This window comes from Poeciliopsis prolifica, unplaced genomic scaffold (genome assembly GCF_027474105.1).
Source record: "Poeciliopsis prolifica strain line A6 unplaced genomic scaffold, Auburn_PproV2 SCAFFOLD015, whole genome shotgun sequence".
Taxonomy (NCBI): domain Eukaryota; kingdom Metazoa; phylum Chordata; class Actinopteri; order Cyprinodontiformes; family Poeciliidae; genus Poeciliopsis; species Poeciliopsis prolifica.
In genome coordinates this window covers 7,326,752-7,347,306 of record NW_026562390.1, presented here as the reverse complement: position 1 = coordinate 7,347,306, position 20,555 = coordinate 7,326,752, and the positions used below count along the sequence as shown (strand labels likewise).

Sequence of the window (20,555 nt, the reverse complement as noted above, 5' to 3'; positions counted from 1 at the left end):
TATAGACAAACACGCTCACAACCAACATGCACATATATGCACATACATGCAATCAAGTGTTTTTAGATACACTCTCAGTTGGCCTATGTGCATATTGTACTATTAACATATACCTTCTACATTCTATCATTGATTTATATATATGTATACGTATATATAAATAATTTTACGTCTGCCCTTTGACATTTTCTTATTTATCTTCATTATCATGTTAATATCAAATAACATGATAATTAACAATTTATCAACTCAAACTGTCTTTACACAAACACAGAGATACACGCGCTGTGTTGTGAAAAATCTAGATTTAAGAGTTTTTACTTTTCTCTCACAATCAAATATTTCAAATCCTCAAACTAATTTTAATACCAGGATAACTAGACTAAATAAAAAACATTTACAACAAATGTCATTTATGAAAAAAATAACAACTTGACCCTATTTTAAACAAGCACTTAATTTAAGTAAGTCTTTGCTGCAGAAGGAGGGATTCTGAGTATGAAAGGCCTCTAACGATCATGCTGCAACATCTTATCAGATTAAAACCTAAACTTTAAGTAGGCCACTCTGCAGTCATTTTTTTGCTAGCTATTTCAGTGTGACTTCCTCAAACTGTGCTTCAGATTATTGCATTTTTGTGTTACCCAAGGATCCCTGAGCTCAAGGCCATCAACTGATAGTCAAATATTCTCAAGGTAACCTCAACATATCAGACTACAACAAATCCTTTTTGTTTTACATGTAAATATGTATCAATAAGATGGGTCTTAGTGGGTTTTTTCAACAGTGATTTTGGTCTTTAAGTTATTTAATAGATTCCATTTGTAGCAAGTTTCCATTTATTTGTTAAATGCTAAAAACTTAAATGAGAAACGACTGCGGCACTTCAGTTATTGTTCACGATTCCTATCAGCTTTCTGGAGTAGTTGTCAATGCACTCTTGGAGTAATTTTGGTCATTTTGTTTGTCGTTCTCTCCTGGGAAAGTTCACAGCTGTTCCCTTTTTCCTTGATTTTTGGATAATGGCTCTCAAAGTCATTCATTGACATCTCAAACCTGCTTTGGAACCCTTTCCAACCATCAGACGACTTTTTTTATCCTTTGTTCTTGTATTTCTGTAGATCTGACCATTGTGCTAGCACGTCACGCTCATCTGAAACACAAATGAGCAAAAACAAAAGGAACTTGTAGGAGAACATGCTGTTTCACACCATTATTCCATAAGGCTTTTTACAGAAACACTTACTTTTAAACTGTTTTTCTCATTTTGTCATCAGAGCCCTAATCTAATGGGGCTCCCTGAATGGGTTAATGAAGTTACATTACTGGATCTGTCTCCGTGTTTGAAGTTTGTCCTGTTCTCTGTTCTGTTTATGAAATCATGAAAACAGATAAGTTTGTAGTTCGTAGAAATCAGCAAGTGACTCAGAATCACAATTTCTTTCTGCTGCAGGAAGCATTTATCTTATCTGTCAAGACACAAATGAATAACTCACTGAAGATAGTTTGACTAAAAATTAGGTACATGTAATGTGAGCTGTTCTGTTCTACACGATGCAGTTTGCAGTGGAAAAACAAATACGCGTATTCACTTGTCTACCATGAACAATCTCATGTCTTCACATCAGACGGGCTGCCCGTAGCTCAGTCTGCACACAAGCATGCCATTGTCATCACTGGTTGGCCTTGTGACTCAGTGTGACCCACTGGATTGTAGAAAAGGGTACACATCCATTGAAATCAGGAGCGTTAAATGGAGCATTATCATGAAAAGTATCTGGCATACAGAGAACCCCTCCACTCCCAACCAGTCCCCACCCTGTAAACAGCTCACTGGGAGTAGAGGGAATTAAACACAGCCTGTCACTGTTTGGCATAGGGAACGAGTGGTGTCCTTGCATGTGTGCAGTATATGGCAATCTTGCTCTAAAGGCCCCACACAGGGCAACATGTAAGAAAAACACTCAGAAAATATTCAATAAACTATCCGTCCAACAATATGAGTAGCACACAACACATAATATCTGGTTAAGAAGAATGGGATGATATAACATTTTAGCAATATTGCTGGAATAAATAAATTGATTGGAGCCTAGCTCCGATTTCACGTCCATAATGTTACATCACATCCCAATTTTCTCTTTTGGATTGCAATCTGGCAACTATTGGAGTACAAGAAACCAATTTGAAAGGATTTGACCTTTGTGAGATGGTGCATTATTGTGCTGAAAGTAGCCATTAGAAGATGGGGAAACTGTGGTCGTAAAGGGACGGACATGATCGATAAAAATTCTCAGGTAGAGTATGATATTTAAATGGGCCCAAATTTTGGCAAGAGCTTCTATATATTTTAGATATTTATGTATGGACAACAATTCTAATGAGCCTGGACTGTAGGTTTCATGCACAAATGGAAAATAATGAAATAATGAGTTTATATCCATTGTCTCTGTTTATCTTCTCTTCCTGAAAGAGTGTTGCTGCAATTTGGGAATACAGATAAACACCAAAAACAATAAAAAAATAGCTGAATCAGCTCAACTCAGATCAAACTTTGATTGTTTGATGATTATTATATGTAACAATCCTGACTCTCTATTATGACAGAAAGGAAAGAAAAGTCCTATTGGATATAATAATTGTTCATCTAAAAAGATAATTTTTGACAATTTTGTGATGGTTAAGCTCTGAAACTGACTTCAGACCGTTTGTAAGTCAGAAGAAGTTTGCAATAAATCGCAGAACTTTTTTAATTAAAGCATGTAAGTGATGTCTTGTAGGATTAATAACCATACTTCAGCATATCTGTGCCATTCAAGCTCAAAATCTATGAATGATCATCATTGTGTCCAATAAAATATGTCTAAGAGCAATTATACTGTAAAATATTTCAATTTTACCAATTAAAATCTCTTCAAGGATTTCTGCACTTTCTTCACTTAAAAATTTCCACTGAGGTTGGCAGATTTAATCAATGTGATAAAACACTGTGATAATTGCCATGGGTGGCTAAGTTTAAATGTTTGCAAACATAAATGCAGAACTGTTTTCTCTCTTGATTTAGAGTTAACAGAAAATATGAGTAATCTCAGTTTATATGAGTACAAACTGAAAAATGAATTAAAGTCCTTTAATAATAAAATGGTAAAACATTTTTTTTAACATCCTCCCTCTACACAAGTCTACATTTAGTTCAGGATTCATCCAATAAGACCTCCCTTCCTCCTGGAGCCATTTTGAGATGTTTTTGCTCACATTTTTCAAATTTGGGGGGAAATGGTTCCTGCTGTGAAAATACAAGGAAGACAATAAAAATTTCCTGAAAGGTTTCTGCATCGGAAACATCAAAAACTGGGTTTGTCAAATGGAGAAAAGTTTCTTAAATCTCAAACAGTTTTAAAGAATTGCTGCTCTGAGTAAATTTATCAATTTGAGGTTAGATTGGAGGCTAACATTTAGCTCGTAGAGGTATTTTTACAAGATGTCTGTGTCTTACCTGTTACTCTGTTTTAGTGACCTTTTCCTACTTGGTTCTAAATAACTTAACAAGTTGGGACTTTTTCATTGATCATGTTGGTGAATGGTTTTGGTTATGTGGATGAGCAGACTGTAAAATATCAGGATAAACAAGGAAAGCCTAACTGAAACCATCACAGTGGCTCTTTAAGACTTGCAGGTGTGTGGACAGTATCAATATCTCGTTTTATCTCACTTATCTGTAATTCTTTTTTTAGAATTAAACTGCCTCATATATTTCCATTAGTAGTTTACAAGTAATCACGCTGAGCGATATCTTGATTTTTATCATATGGCTCGATTGATTCTCTATTTGGGCTGACTTGATGCTTATTTTTGCTGCAAACAGAGAAGGTCCAGTCATATCTCATTGGATCAAATGCAAGATATAAGCCGCTGAATGGAGCTGAATATCGCTCTTGCTGCGACCTATATCTCATAAAATTGTGACGTAAAATAGAGAGAACACAAAGCTCTGACTCATCACTCAGACTCAGGCCTTCTGGCTTGGACAGCTTGCTCTCCTAAACTCAAATATGAACAGCAGCGGGTTGGTTAGGGGGATTTTTCAGCATCAATGTGATCCGTTTAAGTTTACAGGCAGTTTCACATGATGCAGCTCTGTGTGTAAGACCTCTCTGTTAATTGGAGTTGAGGTGAGATTGATCTATTGGTCTGATATTCACAGCATGAAATTGGCAGTCTGCACTTCGTCTCACATTCCAGAACGTTACAGCTTTAGAAGATCTGGTCTACAAATTGCATCACGCCCTGCTGACCGTCTACCTTATAATTTACGACTTCCTTCTCTTTCATTGCAAAACTCAGTGAACCCACCCATGCTCATGATTTGTGTTGTCTTGTCCATTTGTGCCTTGCGTGCACACTGATTCACATGACTCTACTTATCACAGGAGGAGGTCAGTTGTCCATTCCAGACTCTCTGTGTTTACTTGTGACTTTTTGAAGCAAACTAATATTGAAGAGTATGAAACAGATTATAAGGTTTGGTGCAAATCCTCTTGTTTAAGCCTTCAAAAGGTGTGCAACATGTCAAGATTTTGTTTATTAAGAATTTCCAACCTTCTATGGTATGCACATGCAAGTTGGAAAAAAGAAAATTGTGATGTTTTTTTGACATGATATCAACATAATTAAGACAAATTTTAAAAAATATCTGTTATTTATTTATTTATTTTTTGTTGACGTTGCCATTTGGAAACACTGTACCATAGTGGAAATGAATGAAAACAAGAGTTTGGCTTATTATTCTAAAGACCTTTATTTAAGCCTAAACAGTCTCCATTAGCCATAATAGTTAACAATAAAACTCATTTGACAGCTAAAAACAATCAAATTTTTTGACATATTTTATTGATGTAATGGTTTTGATTTGATTGGAATCTTGATCCTGACGTCTTTGCCTCACTGCTTGCAGAAGCTGATGAAACAGTTCCTCTCAGCTTCCAGTGGAAGAGGTGGACCTAGAAAACAAATAAATATCCTCAGTATATTATGAACATGCCAGTTTAATGCAACACACAGTAAATAATTGCATGTTCATCCTCATTGTCGGCTCATAGTTTTCATCATCCTCACTGTCTCATTGCAAAGTTGCAAGCTGTTTATTTTCTTCAACACTAAATCCTAATGTATCTACCATAAAAAGGAACTGCTAGTTAGTTTTTTCTCCTAAGAAACTATGAAACATTATTGCATTTGTGATGTCAATGGAAGAAAGAGTATCAAATATAGTCATATGCAATATGGAAAGAATCGACAAAATGCATGATTATAGCAGATTCTAGAAGATCAATACAGTTTGTTATTAGTGTTGGCTAATGGCAACATCAACATTTAAACAGTTCATTATGATTAAATGATCAAATACATCACAATGAATGACAGAATAGTGAACTTGCCTCATTTATTGTTGAGTATGTATTTTTTTTCCTGGTCAAAAAATGTCATAAATTACTTTTTTTTCATGATTTCTGAGGAGTCAAATGGTGATGCCCCTCCCTGTGAAGAGGACTGTAGAAAACGGTGTCAAACTTCTCCAGAAAATCAGGTGACAAATTTAGGCACTGCTATTGCTTGTCTTAGAGTCTCATCTCTCTTTCAGTGCACTACATTGTAAAACTGGAGGTACTGTATGTGCGTGGAAGGGCTTCAAGTAATTTGTTGACAAATGGCAACATTATTCCATAGAGGGTTAACAGAAGGTCTCAAGAAACAAAACTAGCTGCATCTCCATTCCTCTCTCTGGTAGAAAACGGATCTAAAATTCCCCTCAGCATCGCTCTTGGGCTCCAGACATCAGTGGAATGCAGTTGGAATTAATGCCAGCAAACAAACTGACTGAATAACAAACAAAAGAGTAAATTTAAGCTTTATATAACTGCCTGAGTTACGTCAAACAAATTCTTTCCTGGTTTTGCATGAAAAAAAAAGATTATTTATTTGATAAGGTCAGTTTCAGTAGCCTACAGTAAGTCCACAATTTATGGTTACTTGGACATGGTTTAGATGAAAATGATAATCATTTCAGCAATAAATTTAAACAAGTCCTTGATAACAAAAACATACAAGAAAAATAAATGAAATGAGAAAAATGTAGAATTCTTTCATATCTTTGAGTAATTTTCTAAATGTCTATATAGCCTCTTTTTAGGTATTTAAAATATAATTTAACAGTTAGAAAATGAATTATTTTATTTTCATCTGAAATGCCATAAGTAATTTAAAGTAATCTTGACCGCCGATACAATTATTATAGAAGTAAATCTGGTAAATTTAGCAGTGAGTTGAATAGTCAACATTTTTTTAGGAATGTCTTTGAAACTTTCCAAAGTTAGTTCTCTGAAATAGTAGCTTTTATGAGCACATATTCATACATAACCTGGTGAGAAGATTGATGTATCCACACCTCTCTGGTGCAAATGAAACACTGTGACTTCTAAATGTAGCTGCACTCAAAATTATACCATAAATTCATTGCGTCCCCATAACGACTACTAAAGCTTATATGTCTCAGAAAAAAGAACCATAATTTGTTAAGTAAAACTTGGCATTGATCAACTTTGAGGCAGTTCTGTGACCATTAAAGGAAATTTCAGCTTGGGATTGCATTTGTCTGGATTTCCAAGGAGTTTTTCTTTTTTTTTTTTTTTTTTTTAACTAATGCATTGCTTATTTATTGTCAGCATATAAATTAAACTTTGCTCCAGCAAAGCTTCTTGTCTCACTTGCAGGTCTTCTCTACTTCCTTCCAGGGTACATTTCTGATCCCTGGAGTCTCACAAGCTTGTCTTCTTCTCTTGTGTTGATTTCCAAACACTTTGGGATTTATTTATGCAATATAAATGACAACCAGAAATATAAAATATGATACTGGCAAAAAGCTCAATTACAGTTTCACTCTATCAAAGCTCCCTCTTATCACAAACAGGAGATCTGGTGATTAGCTACTGTTTCACTCCTGGGGTTTCTGATACTGTTGTGCCAGATAAGATGAAGTACCCATGTATTTCAAGATCCTGTTTTTAGTTGTTTTGTTGATCATAAGGCAGGTCAGCTTTTTCTTGTGTATGCGGATATTGTATGTCTAATTTGCTAGAAGGACTCGCCATGCTTGAATGCTTCTTTAAATAATGACAAAATCTATCAATACGACAGACCTGAAACAGTCTCTTCCATCATTTATTATGTTTTTGACACACTCCAAGGCCAACTAAGCAGGAACAATAAGTGATGGTGACAAACTGGTTAAAACACTTTAGGAGCTCAATTCTCTGCTTTTATCAAAGACTCACATTTCCTCATCACCAAGCTGTTCTGAAGAGATTAAATTGCCGCACACGTGCCTTTGAGTGTAATTTTTCTGTGAACAGTGAACATAATGGTGGTCCTTTTCGTCCCCCACATAGGTGCCAGCCTCCATGCTGCTTACTTTAACATCCTGTCTGCTTATCTGCAATGAACAGGCGTCTTTTTTCCCCGTCTTTGGTTTTTGTAATAAAGAGAACATCAGATGTAAAATAATGACAATTTAGTGCTTTTGTCTTGCAGGGTGTGAGATTGGTTGGAAAATGTTTGGACTAGTGGGAGCTGCCAGAAAGTTCCTCCACTGCACACACAGTAGTAGATGGACTTTTCCTGTCTTTGAGCTATGGCCGATCATTGTAAATGGATACTTGTTAAGTGTTTCATAAGTGGGAGATGTGATTATATTCTGGTCAATCACATGAGACAGCAGTTGTTGTTGACAGGCAGATGTAGCAGAGCCCATTATTCTTTCTTCTTCTCCTCATCTGAATCCTACTGAAATGCAAACTGCTTGGATAAAATGGGGAAACACATTCACACACACATCTGCACCTCCATTGCAATTGACTAACTCTCGCTTTTTTTCTCCAAAATTTAAAATGGTTGGCAATAAAGATAAAGTAAATATTTTTTGTTTTCCCAAAAAACCGAACAATCTGCAGTTAAAGCGATCATTAACAACTTTAAAACTACTCGAGATGTGACACAAAAGGCTGAATGAAGAGCAAGTTTCTCATGACACCACACACAGTGGGGAGTATTGTAAAGCTGCTTTCTCACAGTTTAGTCATTTTGCCACTCGTGTAAAAATAGAATCAAAGATGAAAATCAGGTGTAAAAGCAGTATTGTGTAAAGGTTCAAACACAAAAAAGTTCTTAGTATTGAAAGCCAAATATAAACAAAAACAATGTTATAAATAACAATCATAATAGTGAGAATAATAACAACAACATACTGTGCAGTTATTAGAAATAAAAATATCAGACTTGCAATTCGAGGAATGTGCAACCGAGGTGCAACTGACTATTCTGGATAGTGAATAGTAACTGAATTTTCATCAGTGTAGATGGAGCGTCTGCATGAGAAAGAAATGTAATTTGTGACTTATCCTTGAGACATTTGCATAGCACTTAAACAGCGATTATATCTTGTATAGCATCTCTGCAAAAGTGTGACAGATTTTTCCAAACTTGTCTTTGCTCAAGATCAAATTATGCAATCTATTGCATCGAATTCGTAGAAAAGACATAGGTAATTGTACTTGTCACTTAGCGATACGTCATAGGTATAAATGAGGTAAAAACAGATTTCTAAAATATAATAAAATCAATAGATGTATTGCATAATTATGATATATAAAAATCTGGTCATTTCAGCTGCTGCATGGCCTCTGCAGACAATGTCTATTGCATTTTACCAGTTCACAATACAGTGTTGTGTTCTAGCCATAACATTTCACTTCTAATGGATTAAAATCACCATTCAATCTAAAGTGATTGACCCCATTATTAATAAATCTTCTGGCAACCAAACAACAGTTGCATGAAAGAAGAGGATGTTACACAACGCAGGTACACTGCTTGTACAAAGCTCTAAAGGAGGGTGTGATTGTAATTATATGCAGCATGGTAAATTAATAACAGCGAGTAAGCACCAGAGAGAGAGAGAGAGATGGAGAGAAAAGCTGATAGGGTGTGTGGAGCTGGAGGTGTGAAGATAAAAGTTACCAGCCTCCGCCTATGTGCCTCTCACATTTCCAATAATGGATTGAGATGCCTCCTTGCGTGATGTCGTCCATTCCTTGTCACTCTGCCTCCTTCCTGCCATGCACCATCTTACACAATGACTGTCTCTTTTTTCAGCTAGCAGGACATACGGGAACAGAGAAGGGATGGCTGTTCTATCGATTTGTTAACACATTGTGAAACTGTTGGGTGCATAATTTGATATTCATTAACTCAAAGTGTCAAAAATGTATTTTTTAAAAAATATAATAAAAACAATCAGTGACAGAAGAGTCAAATCTTAGAGAAACCTTATCTTCTACTGGCACTTCTGTCATAAAATGTATATAAGTGGTACAGGAATGATTAACAATGATACTAAATTAACAAGATTTATTTTTATGCTACTGTTTGCATACACTCTGTCTGTACTGACGAATAATCCCTCACACCAACATATCAAACACTCAGTTTATCTGGGAGGGCAGATTGACTTTTTCTCTGTTCTGATTAATTTAACTAATAATTACTTGACTTTTATACATATATGGACCGTGTAAAAAAGGTTATATTTTCAGCCCAAGATCATCGGAAAGAACTTAAAAGGCAAAAAAGTCATCATGTGACATCCTGACATGAACAATTCTTACTTTAAGCACTGGAACATTTAATTTTATTCCTTTCATTTGAATGCAAATATGTGAGCCAAAAACAGAAATACATCATACATGACATTTGAACAACTAAGATGTCACAGGACTTGATGTTTCGTTTCTTTCATTTTAGACACATAAAATGTGTTTTTAAACATGCCAGCTGACATGGCAAGATAAAAATCAATGTGGCAGCAGACAAACCCCAAAATAGATGACCATTTCAAGTATTACGTAGTTATCTGTCAAATGAGTTATCTATCAAAATGTTCTTCAAACACATTATGTTGATATAAGTTCAAAATAAACTTTGTGCTGGTTTTTATACCATCCAGCAATGGTACTTAGGACCTTAACATATTTTTCCATTGCGGCATTAAGTAATAATAAGAAACAAATACTTTAACAAATGCTTTTCAAAAATATATATCTGCATCTGTAGATTGTTTCAACAAAAATTAGATAATATTTTACTCAGTTTGGTAACAGATCGTGATTATTCTTGGTAGTTCTGGGAAGACTGACTTCGCATGCAAAATTTAGATTAAATGCTCTTTGTTAATTAGATAATTACATTGGTATAATGTAATTACCAGTATGTAGATGTGTGTAGAACTAGAAGTATTAGGTTAGATGACTGAACCCTTGCCTATTAATTAAACAATTTGGCTCTGTAGCCAGATTAATTATCCTGGGTAACCGCTCTCGCTGAATTAAAAAGCATTACCAATGTAATGCCGATGTTTCAGAACCAACATAATATTTTTTTAATTAATCTGTTGCTGGTGCATTTAATGTACTCTGTTTCATGGAAAAAATGTTCTTAATGCAGTTTTTATTTGGCGTGACTCTGAATGCAAGTCAAGATTAGATAACTACTGAGAAGCCATTTGATTTAATCTCTAGATGGTAACTTGCTATGTTAGAACTTCACTGTTCAGTGGTAAAATCATCACTGATTTTACCAATATATTACTAATATATTACCCAACGTAATATATAAGGGTACTTTTTTCCAAATATGTGTTTTGTTTTAATTCGATCTGAAGAGTAATACTCTGCCCCGATGAACTAAAGTAGCTGCAGATTACTGAAAAGTTGTCTTGCTATTAAAATAACAGTGGGCTGCATAATGGAAAGTTAATATTGATGTTAAACGTTGCCCAACAGTAATTTCATAAACAAACCAACAAATTATCAAATGAATGCAGAGATTAATGCAAACAATCGAGCTTGAACAGAGGAGGGCATGATTATTTACGCTTATGTACAAGTTTGGTTACAGGAAGTAAGAGAAGTAGGAGTTGTATTTTGTTGACCAACAGGATGGCTCCAGACTTTTTTGTCTTTATGCAAAAATTTTGACCATACCTCACAAATGTTGCAGCTGAAATCAAGAATTGTTAGACCAATAAATGTTTGTCCAGTGTGAAAACTCCAATTTTAGGGACTTCCTTCAATTGGTTCCTAGTGGACAGTACTTATCTGGTCTTCTGGTGCTGAAGGTCATTTCTTTAGAGATGAACATGCTGTGTCTTTAGAAATGCTATTCTGAATAGCTTGGTTGATAATAGTGAGCTTCCTTCTTCTATCATGTCAAACTAGTTGACCAATCCTTCCATGACCTCTGATATCAAGGAAGCAACAAATCGTGTTCACTGCATATTTTCTCATTCTCTGAAAATTCACCTTAAACCAAGGAGATGGTTCTCCTTGAAACTACGTGAAGATTAGCAGTTTTTGTGAACTTCACATAAATGCTCTGTCCTTCCCATTCTGATGCGCAGTGTGCACTAACACTCCTTCACCTCGTCTAAGGACCTAAATCCATTGAGTTGCGACCTTCAGATTAGTGGATTCACAATTTGTCTAAGAAACTGAATGAGTGTACCAAATTAAGTGGCAAAAGAGTGTTTCAATTTTTGTTTCAAATAACAAAGGACCAGTCTTTTTTCTCCACTACTTTTCATTACGTTGTTTTTCTGCTCGCTGTGTCACACACAGAGCAGGCAAATATTCATCTCAATCCAATATGATGCTAAATAGTACTGCTAGCAAAATACCTCCAATGCTATTACTGAGGTTAGGTTAAAGTGTCAAAACAGAGCAGAACCACAAGTGCTACCGATTTTAGAAACATGGAATGATGTATACTTGGAGCTTCGATGTGTTTCCAAATCTCTCTGAATCAATAATGAACATTAACTGGTTTGGCATTTTGAAAGGGGTGGTTGAGTGTCTGAAGCTACAAAGTAATGTCCCTGCTTTGTTTGTGTAAGGATGTTTGGCTATAGTTTGGTTCTGCTCCATTTGGCCTCTCAGGTTTTTTATTTTTTATTTTTTTTATGAGCAGACCCCTCTCACTTTCTTTCAGGGAATTAGGAAATTGAGTTGCTGGTAAAACAGAAACAACAATAAAAACTAATTTAGGCTGCTGAATAATATCATATTTGTTCCTCAGCCAGGAAAATATCAGTGTGTTTATTACTGTATAACTTGGAAATTGCAGCCGAGAGAATTCCGCTTTATTGAAACTAAATTCATACAAAAATTTTTATTCATCTTGGCATTACTGGGTAGAATAACAAACAGATGTCCAGGCAAGCAGAGAGAGGCTTAAAGCTGGATGAAAGCAAGAATGATACCTGCCAACTCTGGCTTGGTATTTTCCACAGTGATCGTGAGAATGTATTGCTGTTTTGCTGTCTACCAAAAATGGAGAGACATCAACTTATTTAATGCGGCAAGGAAATATGCTTCTTTCATCCAAACTGCATCACTTACATGCCATCTGCCTTGTATGTTTGATCTAGATTAAACATGCAAGATGCAACATGCGATTGTATGTTGATACTGAATAAGTTGACATGGTGAGCTAATCTCTTCTCTGATTCAGATATGTAAAAGCGCACACATGTAGCTGAAGAGACCAGGTAAATCAGATAAAGAGTTCAGAAGAGGCGCTGCTCAGATAATAGCACCAGGGGAATGAGCACAAGTCAGTAAGCACCTGACGAGTAAGGACCTCTTTTATAATCTCATCACTAACATTCAATTAGAGGAAGAGCGTTTTATTTGATGGCGCTTATTTGGATTTAATTAAATCATCTTTGAAATTATTTCATAATTTTAGAACTACAACAAAAATTAACACACATTTGGTCAAAAAAAATGGTTTCATTTTCTACTTGTAAAATTTTAGCTTTTGGGGTTATAGCTGAATTTTTGCATGTTTTTTTCACTATTTTTTCTGAAGACAGAGTAGATAAGTCTTACTAATATTAATATCACCTTTGTAAAATGAACTAACAAGAAAAAATAATTACACTTGTTTTTTTGTGCAAGTGTATAGGCCTAATGCTTACTCTTATATGATAAGTCTGACTGACAATATTATTGCTAATTTAAGACTTTTTTCTATAACAGTAGCTCATTATTGAACTACTGAAATAAATATTGTTAGTTGTTGATTAAAAAAATAAATAAATAAAACTTTTTTAAAGTGAAACTATAAGTTAAATAAAAGGAAAGCAAGACTTGGCATTCAAATTTTTAAACACTTGTAGCACTTGTTAGTATTTATTACTTGATGGCTGCAAAACTGTTTCTCAGTAGTTGCATGCAGCAACCCCTATAGGTTGGCATGCATTTCCAGCTTTGCAACCAATGTTCCTCTGTGGTGCGTTCTTACCCATCAGTAAATAGAGCATCTGGCCACAGCATAACTTTCAGACATCAGATTGCAACTCACTCATTTCTAAAAGGAACTGTCTGGCATGCCATTTTTGAGGAAAATGTCTCAATATGTAGGTCATACATGAGCTACAATGTTTCATAGCAGTGTAGACACCATTCAACAATACACAATGGACAACAAAAAATATTATTAAACTTAATATCCAGTTAACTTAAATCCTGTAGTAAGAAGACATTTCCATTCAATAAGTTGAAAAGTATTTCCAGATCAATTAACCCATATTGTGTACATTTGCAGAATGTTTCATCATACAAACTGATTGTGTTGTCCATGTTATACATGAAATAATGTCTGAACTGACCATGTTCATGCACAGTGACTCTGTAAGTGTAATTTGGATTGATTACTTTATGAGAAACATCAATGTAAAGGTAAAATTGAGGCTATCAATGTTAATGATCTATTGTGAAAAGAGCTTAAGAGACATGTTGCACGTTGACTCCTTAATCTGTGCAAAACCAGCAACAATGTGAGACTTCAATAAAGAAAGATTACTAAATGAAAGCCGGATTTTAGTTTCATGTTGAATGTTTTTATCGTAAGATGACAAAATCACTAGTCAGTAGTGTGAAGCACAAACTGTAGCCACAGATGTGTTTCCACTGGAGGAGCTTTGCATGGTACTTGCATAGTTTTTCCAACACAGGAAGCGGGCCCAAATGTACTCTTGTCATGGAGCTTTTTGAATAAACCACAAACTGAATGACAAGTTTTCTGATCAGTAACTTTCCTATGAGTTAATGTCTCTCAATTTAAACTCCTCACATTTTTTGTTAATGTTAAATCTTGAAACATGACAACAAAATAATCTAACCTGACGGACTGAAGAAATTAAACAAAGCATAAATAATCATTTTCTGGGTCTGTAGAAGCAAGGAGAGGAAAGGATTTTAAACAGGTAATGTTACAGAGTTCGAGAGCATTAATGGTCTGATATAAAATGAATATATAATCACAACATCATAGGATTTGTTTTATGGTTTCCACATTTTTACTTTGTAAGAAATTAGGCAACTGCTAATTGTTGCTGTTGCAGAAGGATTAAATCTATTTGTGTCAGCAGAAATAATTTCACAATCTGGTTTTTGTCTTGTGTTTTTAGGTTATTTTTCAGATGTGGTCAATTCTTAGTTATTAACTAACTAAAAACTAATCATTAACTCCTTATCCTGTTCGATAAGGAATGTGGGACAACATCTTAGCATTTTTGATTATGGAGGTGTTTCACCATGATTGGTGGAGCTAAAAGCCTTGACAATGCCATGTTGGTTACCGAAGAGAAAATGATCTAAAATTATGCTGCTGGAGATTGGCCTTCATTCTTCCTTCAGCTTTTGTTTATTCTATTTTCAATAAATAAGTTTTGTTAATCTTCCAGTTTCCTTTTCTTTACAATCTCTCTGAAGTGAATTGCAGCTCTTTTTCAGAGTAAATCAGAAACAAATGATCCAGTAATGGATCACCTCTTGTATTAAAGCCTGGTCATGCCGATACAGTCTACAACATATATACAATATAAGGCTCTTACTGTGAAGGTATAAAATAAATTCTTTTCAGGACAAAAAGCCCAGTTTCATATGTTGGCTTTAAGTACATGACCAGATACAATGCTAAGAGTGTCATGCTGGATTTGAGTTTCTTTACCCACATGCAGGTTTAGACATCAGACCGGAAGGTTTTTGGTTCAAAGATTTATTTACAGTTATTATGGAATATGTTGAGCCTAAGTTGTCCTCTGGTTTCGGGAGCGGCTGGGCGGCTCAGGTACTGCTTGGAGAGGGGAGAGGTTAGTAGGAGCGGGAGTGAGAGGATCTTGACAGGGAAGTGGAGGGAAGGGCTTACAGATCATCTGATGGAGGATTGCCGAGGAGGAGGTAGGATCCGTTGGTGCAAAGGCTCCGAGAAGGTTGCGGGCTCAGGCGGCAGACGAGAGCGTCTAGTCCGGAGGGCGATCGGTGTCAGTGTTCGGGTGGGCGTGGTAACTTAGCTGGATCCAGGCAGAGCATCCAAAATCTGAGAAAAAACAATAAAGATTAACTTAGTCCTTAGTCAACGTGAAGCTTGGCAAACCTTGGGATTGACTCTGACCAACAAGTGGGACCATCGAGCGATGAATGGCTGCTCCACCGCTTCTTAAGAATCCTGCAGCCGATTTCAGAAATCCGCTTCAGGTGCGTCAGCCTGCCGGAACGCTCCCACGAAGATTGTCTATTCGGAGGAGCACTCACACCAACTTGAATCCTAACATTACCCCTCCCTCAATGACCGCCACCCGGCGGTCCCGAGGAACCCGAAGCTCTGGTGGCATGAAACCTCCTCAGAACCGACTTGTCCAGAATAAAAGACCTGGAAACCCAGGAGCGTTCCTCCGGGCCGTAACCTTTCCAATCCACCAGATATTGAAAACCCCTGCCCCTCCGACGTACGTCAAGGATTTTATTAATAGTATAGGCCGGACCCCCATCAATATAGCGGAGGAGGGGAGCCAACTGGAGGGCAAAGCGGGCTAGACCTCACAGGCTTCAGTAGGGAAACATGAAACACGGGATGAACCCTGAGAGAAGGTGGGAGCCTGAGTCTGACCGCAGCGGGGTTCACAATAGCCTGGATCTCAAACGGACCTAAATACTTAGGAGATAATTTCTTAGATGCAGCTTTTAGGGGAATGTCTTTGGCCGACAGCCAAACCCTCTGACCCGGCCTGTAAACAGGAGCTTGACGTCTCTTCCTGTCCGCAAAGCGGCGATTCTGGGCAGCGGTGCGATTCAATGCTGCAGTAGCATCCCTCCAAATGCGCTGGCACTTCCGAATGTGGTGTTGAGCTGACGTGACGGCATTCCGGGATTCGTCTGATGGGAGGAGAGGAGGCTGATAACCTAGTGAACATTCAAATGGGGACAAACCAGAAGCGGAAGAAACGTGGCTGTTATGTGCATACTCAACCCAGGGCAGCTGGGAGGACCATGAGGAGGGGTTGGAGGAGCACAGGCAGCGAAGTGTAGATTCCATCTCCTGATTCATGCGCTCCGTTTGCCCATTGGTCTGAGGATGAAACCCAGAAGATAAAGATACCTTGGCCCCAAGCGCGCCACAAAAGTCTTTCCATACCTTCGAGATAAACTGGGGTCCCCTGTCAGATAGAATTTCCCTAGGAATCCCATGGAGCCTAAAAACATGCTTAATAAGCAAAAGAGCAGTTTCCGCAGCAGACGGCAATTTTAAGGGGCACAAGGTGACAGGCCTTGGAAAAACGGTCCACGATGGTAAGTATGACTGTGAACCCTTAGAAGGGGGCAGGCCGGTGACAAAATCAAGAGCAATATGGGACCAAGGACGTCCCGGAACGGGTAAGGGCTGCAAAAGCCCACTGGGAAGTTGATGGCTGGACTTGTTCTTAGCGCAGGAGGGGCAGGCCGAAACATACTCTTTCACATCCTTATGAAGGGACGGCCACCAAAAGGAGCGCCTGATTAATGCCGCGGTCCGACTGGCGCCCGGGTGACCAGAAAAACGGGAAGCGTGAGCCCAATGGATCAGACGGGAGCGAACAGAAGAAGGAGCGTAAATTCGACCCGGAGGACCAGTACCTGGATCAGGATCCGACTGCTGAGCTTTGAGGACCTGGTCAGATGTCCCAGGAAACCCCCCCCATGATGCATGAGCGAGGAACTATGGTGTCCACAATAGGGTCCTCATCAGAGGAGAATTGTCGGGAGAGAGCATCTGGTTTCACATTCTTAGAACCTGGTCTATATGAAATGATAAAGTTGAATCTGGAAAAAAAAAGAGACCATCTTGACTGTCGCGGATTCAACCGTTTAGCCGTCTGCAGATAGGATAAATTTTTGTGATCGGTCCAAACCACAATCGGAAGCTCAGCCCCCTCCAACCAGTGGCGCCACTCTTCAAAAGCCATTTTAATCGCCAACAACTCCCGGTCCCCCACGTCATAGTTTCTTTCTGAAGGAGAAAGTCGGCGAGAAAAAAAAGCGCACGGATGCATCTTGTGATCAGAAGGCGAGGTTTGAGATAACACCGCCCCCACCCCTGAATCGGAAGCATCCACTTCCAATGTGAATTGCCTAGTGGGTCTGGCTGGATCAGGACCGGGGCATTAGCGAATTTCTTTTTCAGAGCCGAAAACGCTGCGTCAGCTTCCGGAGTCCAGGAGAACTGGACCTTGGTGGACGTAAGACTGGTCATGGGGGCCGCAGTCTGACTGTAATTACGGACAAACCTTCGATAAAAATTAGCAAACCCCAAAAAACGTTGTAGTTGCTTGCGAGAAGATGGGGTCGGCCAATCCAAAACTGCGCGAATTCTCCCGGGATCCGGCTTCACCTGCCCACTCTCCAAAATGAACCCCAGGAACGAGATGGAAGGCACATGAAACTCGCATTTTTCCGCTTTAACATACAAACTATTTTCTAACAGACGCTGTAGGACCAACCTTACATGCCGTTTATGTTCCGCCAGGGTCTCAGAAAAAATCAGGATGTCGTCCAGGTAAACAAACACAAATTGATCCAGAAAATCACGCAACACGTCATTGATAAGGGACTGGAAAACGGCCGGGGCATTCGTCAGACCGAAAGGCATGACCAGATATTCGAAATGGCCCAGCGGGGTTTTGAACGCCGTTTTCCATTCATCACCTTCACGGATGCGCACCAGATGGTAAGCGTTTCGTAGGTCCAATTTAGTAAACACGGTGGCACCCTGTACCGGTCTTGTGCGAAATTCGGTTCCCCTGTGAAAATCTGTTCCCCCTGCGTCGGGAGCGCGCATTACAGCCAGAGAGGCGAAAGAGGCGGATCTGATCATTTTCACGTCGCTTCTGATCAATTTCTCGGTAAAAAAAAAAAAAAAAAAAACAACTAATACAACCATGTCAATGTTGTAACACTCAGTTTAATTTGCAGCTTTTGTTTAAAAAAGTTGTAAAATAAATAAATAAACGAGGTCTTCTGACGCTGTTTTGTGTTATTGTAAACACCAAGAGAATCGCTCTTTTCTCACGTAAGTCTGGCAGAAATAAAAGTCAGTCACCAAACAGTTTTCCCAACACGTGGTGTATGTAAGGTTTTTGTGAATTTGGAAACAGTTGTTCTTTATTCCCCAAGGTTATGGAGTAAGGAGAGGAAATAATGGATGATTCAGCAGCCTGAAATATTCTGTTCCCCTCCATAAAATGGGAACAAATTATTTTACCTGCAAATGCTTAACTGTGCTTATTCTTCTCATCATCAACAATAAATCCTGTGAATTTGGTAGCATTTGCTCCTTTTTGCCAGAGTTATGAGGGGGGAACCATATATTTTAGCTGGCTAAAATATTCCGTTCCCCCTCCATAAAATGGGAACAACTGAACTTACCAGCAATGTTTTTTCTCTGCTTATTCCTCTCATCATCAACAATAAATACTGTGAATTTGGTAGCATTTGCTCCTTTTTTGCCATAGATATGAGGGGGGAACCATATATTTTAGCTGGCTAAAATATTCCGTTCCCCCTCCATAAAATGGGAACAACTGAACTTACCAGCAATGTTTTTTCTCTGCTTATTCCTCTCATCATCAACAATAAATCCTGTGAATTTGGTAGCATTTGCTCTTATTTTGCCAGAGGTATGAGGGGGGAACCATATATTTTAGCTGGCTAAAATATTCCGTTCCCCCTCCATAAAATGGGAACAACTGCACTTACCAGCAAGACTCCATCCCCACCTCCTGCTCCATCACCGTCTTCCTCTTATTTTAATAAAAGGAATAATTTCAGTATCATTTTGTTTTAATAATATACTGAAATTATTCCTTTTATTAAAATAAGATGAAAGCATATCAGTACAAAGACATAAAGTCTTTATGAGACATATATGTATGATAATAAAAAACTGAAATGCATGTGCATTGATGTATATTTATAAGAATTGGAAATCAAATTTACATTTCTCAGCTTGAGTTTTTTTCTGGACTGGACAGGAGTCAATGGCAGAGCAGAGGAAGACGGTGATGGAGCAGGAGGTGGGGATGGAGTCGGTGGAGGGACTGGAGCAGGGGGAGGTGCTGCAGCAGGTGGAGATGGTGATGGAGCAAATAGTGATGAAATGTTTTCAAACTTGCTGTTTGCCAACAGCCAGTTTGCTGTTGATGATTACTGTTGATAAATACATTTGTTTCCATGTTTTTGAGGGGGAACGGATAATTTCAGTCAGGTAAAACAGCTAAAATATTTGGTTCCCCCCCATAATTCTGGCAAAGTAGGAGCAAATGCTACCAAAATCACAGGATTTATTGTTGATGATGAGAAGAATAAGCACAGTTAAGCATTTGCAGGTAAAATAATTTGTTCCCATTTTATGGAGGGGGAACGGAATATTTTAGCCAGCTAAAAATATATGGTTCCCCCCTCATAACTCTGACAAAAAAGGAGCAAATGCTACCAAATTCACAGTATTTATTGTTGATGATGAGAGGAATAAGCAGAGAAAAAACATTGCTGGTAAGTTCAGTTGTTCCCATTTTATGGAGGGGGAACGGAATATTTTAGCCAGCTAAAATATATGGTTCCCCCCTCATAACTCTGGCAAAATAAGAGCAAATGCTACCAAATTCACAGTATTTATTGTTGATGATGAGAGGAATAAGCAGAGAAAAAATCTTGCTGGTAAGTTCAGTTGTTCCCATTTTATAGAGGGGGAACGGAATATTTTAGCCAGCTGAAATATATGGTTCCCCCCTCATAACTCTGGCAAAAAAGGAGCAAATGCTACCAAATTCACAGGATTTATTGTTGATGATGAGAGGAATAAGCACAGTTAAGCATTTGCAGGTAAAATAATTTGTTCCCATTTTATGGAGGGGGAACAGAATATTTCAGGCTGCTGAATCATCCATTATTTCCTCTCCTTACTCCATAACCTTGGGGAATAAAGAACAACTGTTTCCAAATTCACAAAAACCTTTACATACACACCACGTGTTGGGAAAACTGTTTGGTGACTGACTTTTATTTCTGCCAGACTTACGTGAGAAAAGAGCGATTCTCTTGGTGTTTACAATAACACAAAACAGCGTC

General features: G+C 37.8%; 1 protein-coding gene and 1 long non-coding RNA gene across 2 annotated transcripts in view; one reads left to right on the top strand and one right to left on the bottom strand.

The window, feature by feature from the left end:
• Positions 1–20,555, top strand: part of gnaz (guanine nucleotide binding protein (G protein), alpha z polypeptide) — a 47,253-nt gene that overhangs the window by 7,521 nt on the left and 19,177 nt on the right. The gene's annotated exons all lie outside the window — the stretch shown is intronic.
• LOC129366384 (uncharacterized) lies at positions 15,184–15,817 on the bottom strand. The gene is made up of 3 exons (XR_008606614.1): positions 15,568–15,817; positions 15,322–15,492; positions 15,184–15,246 (listed from the first exon to the last, which is right to left on the bottom strand). It is a non-coding gene; the product is annotated as an uncharacterized LOC129366384 (long non-coding RNA).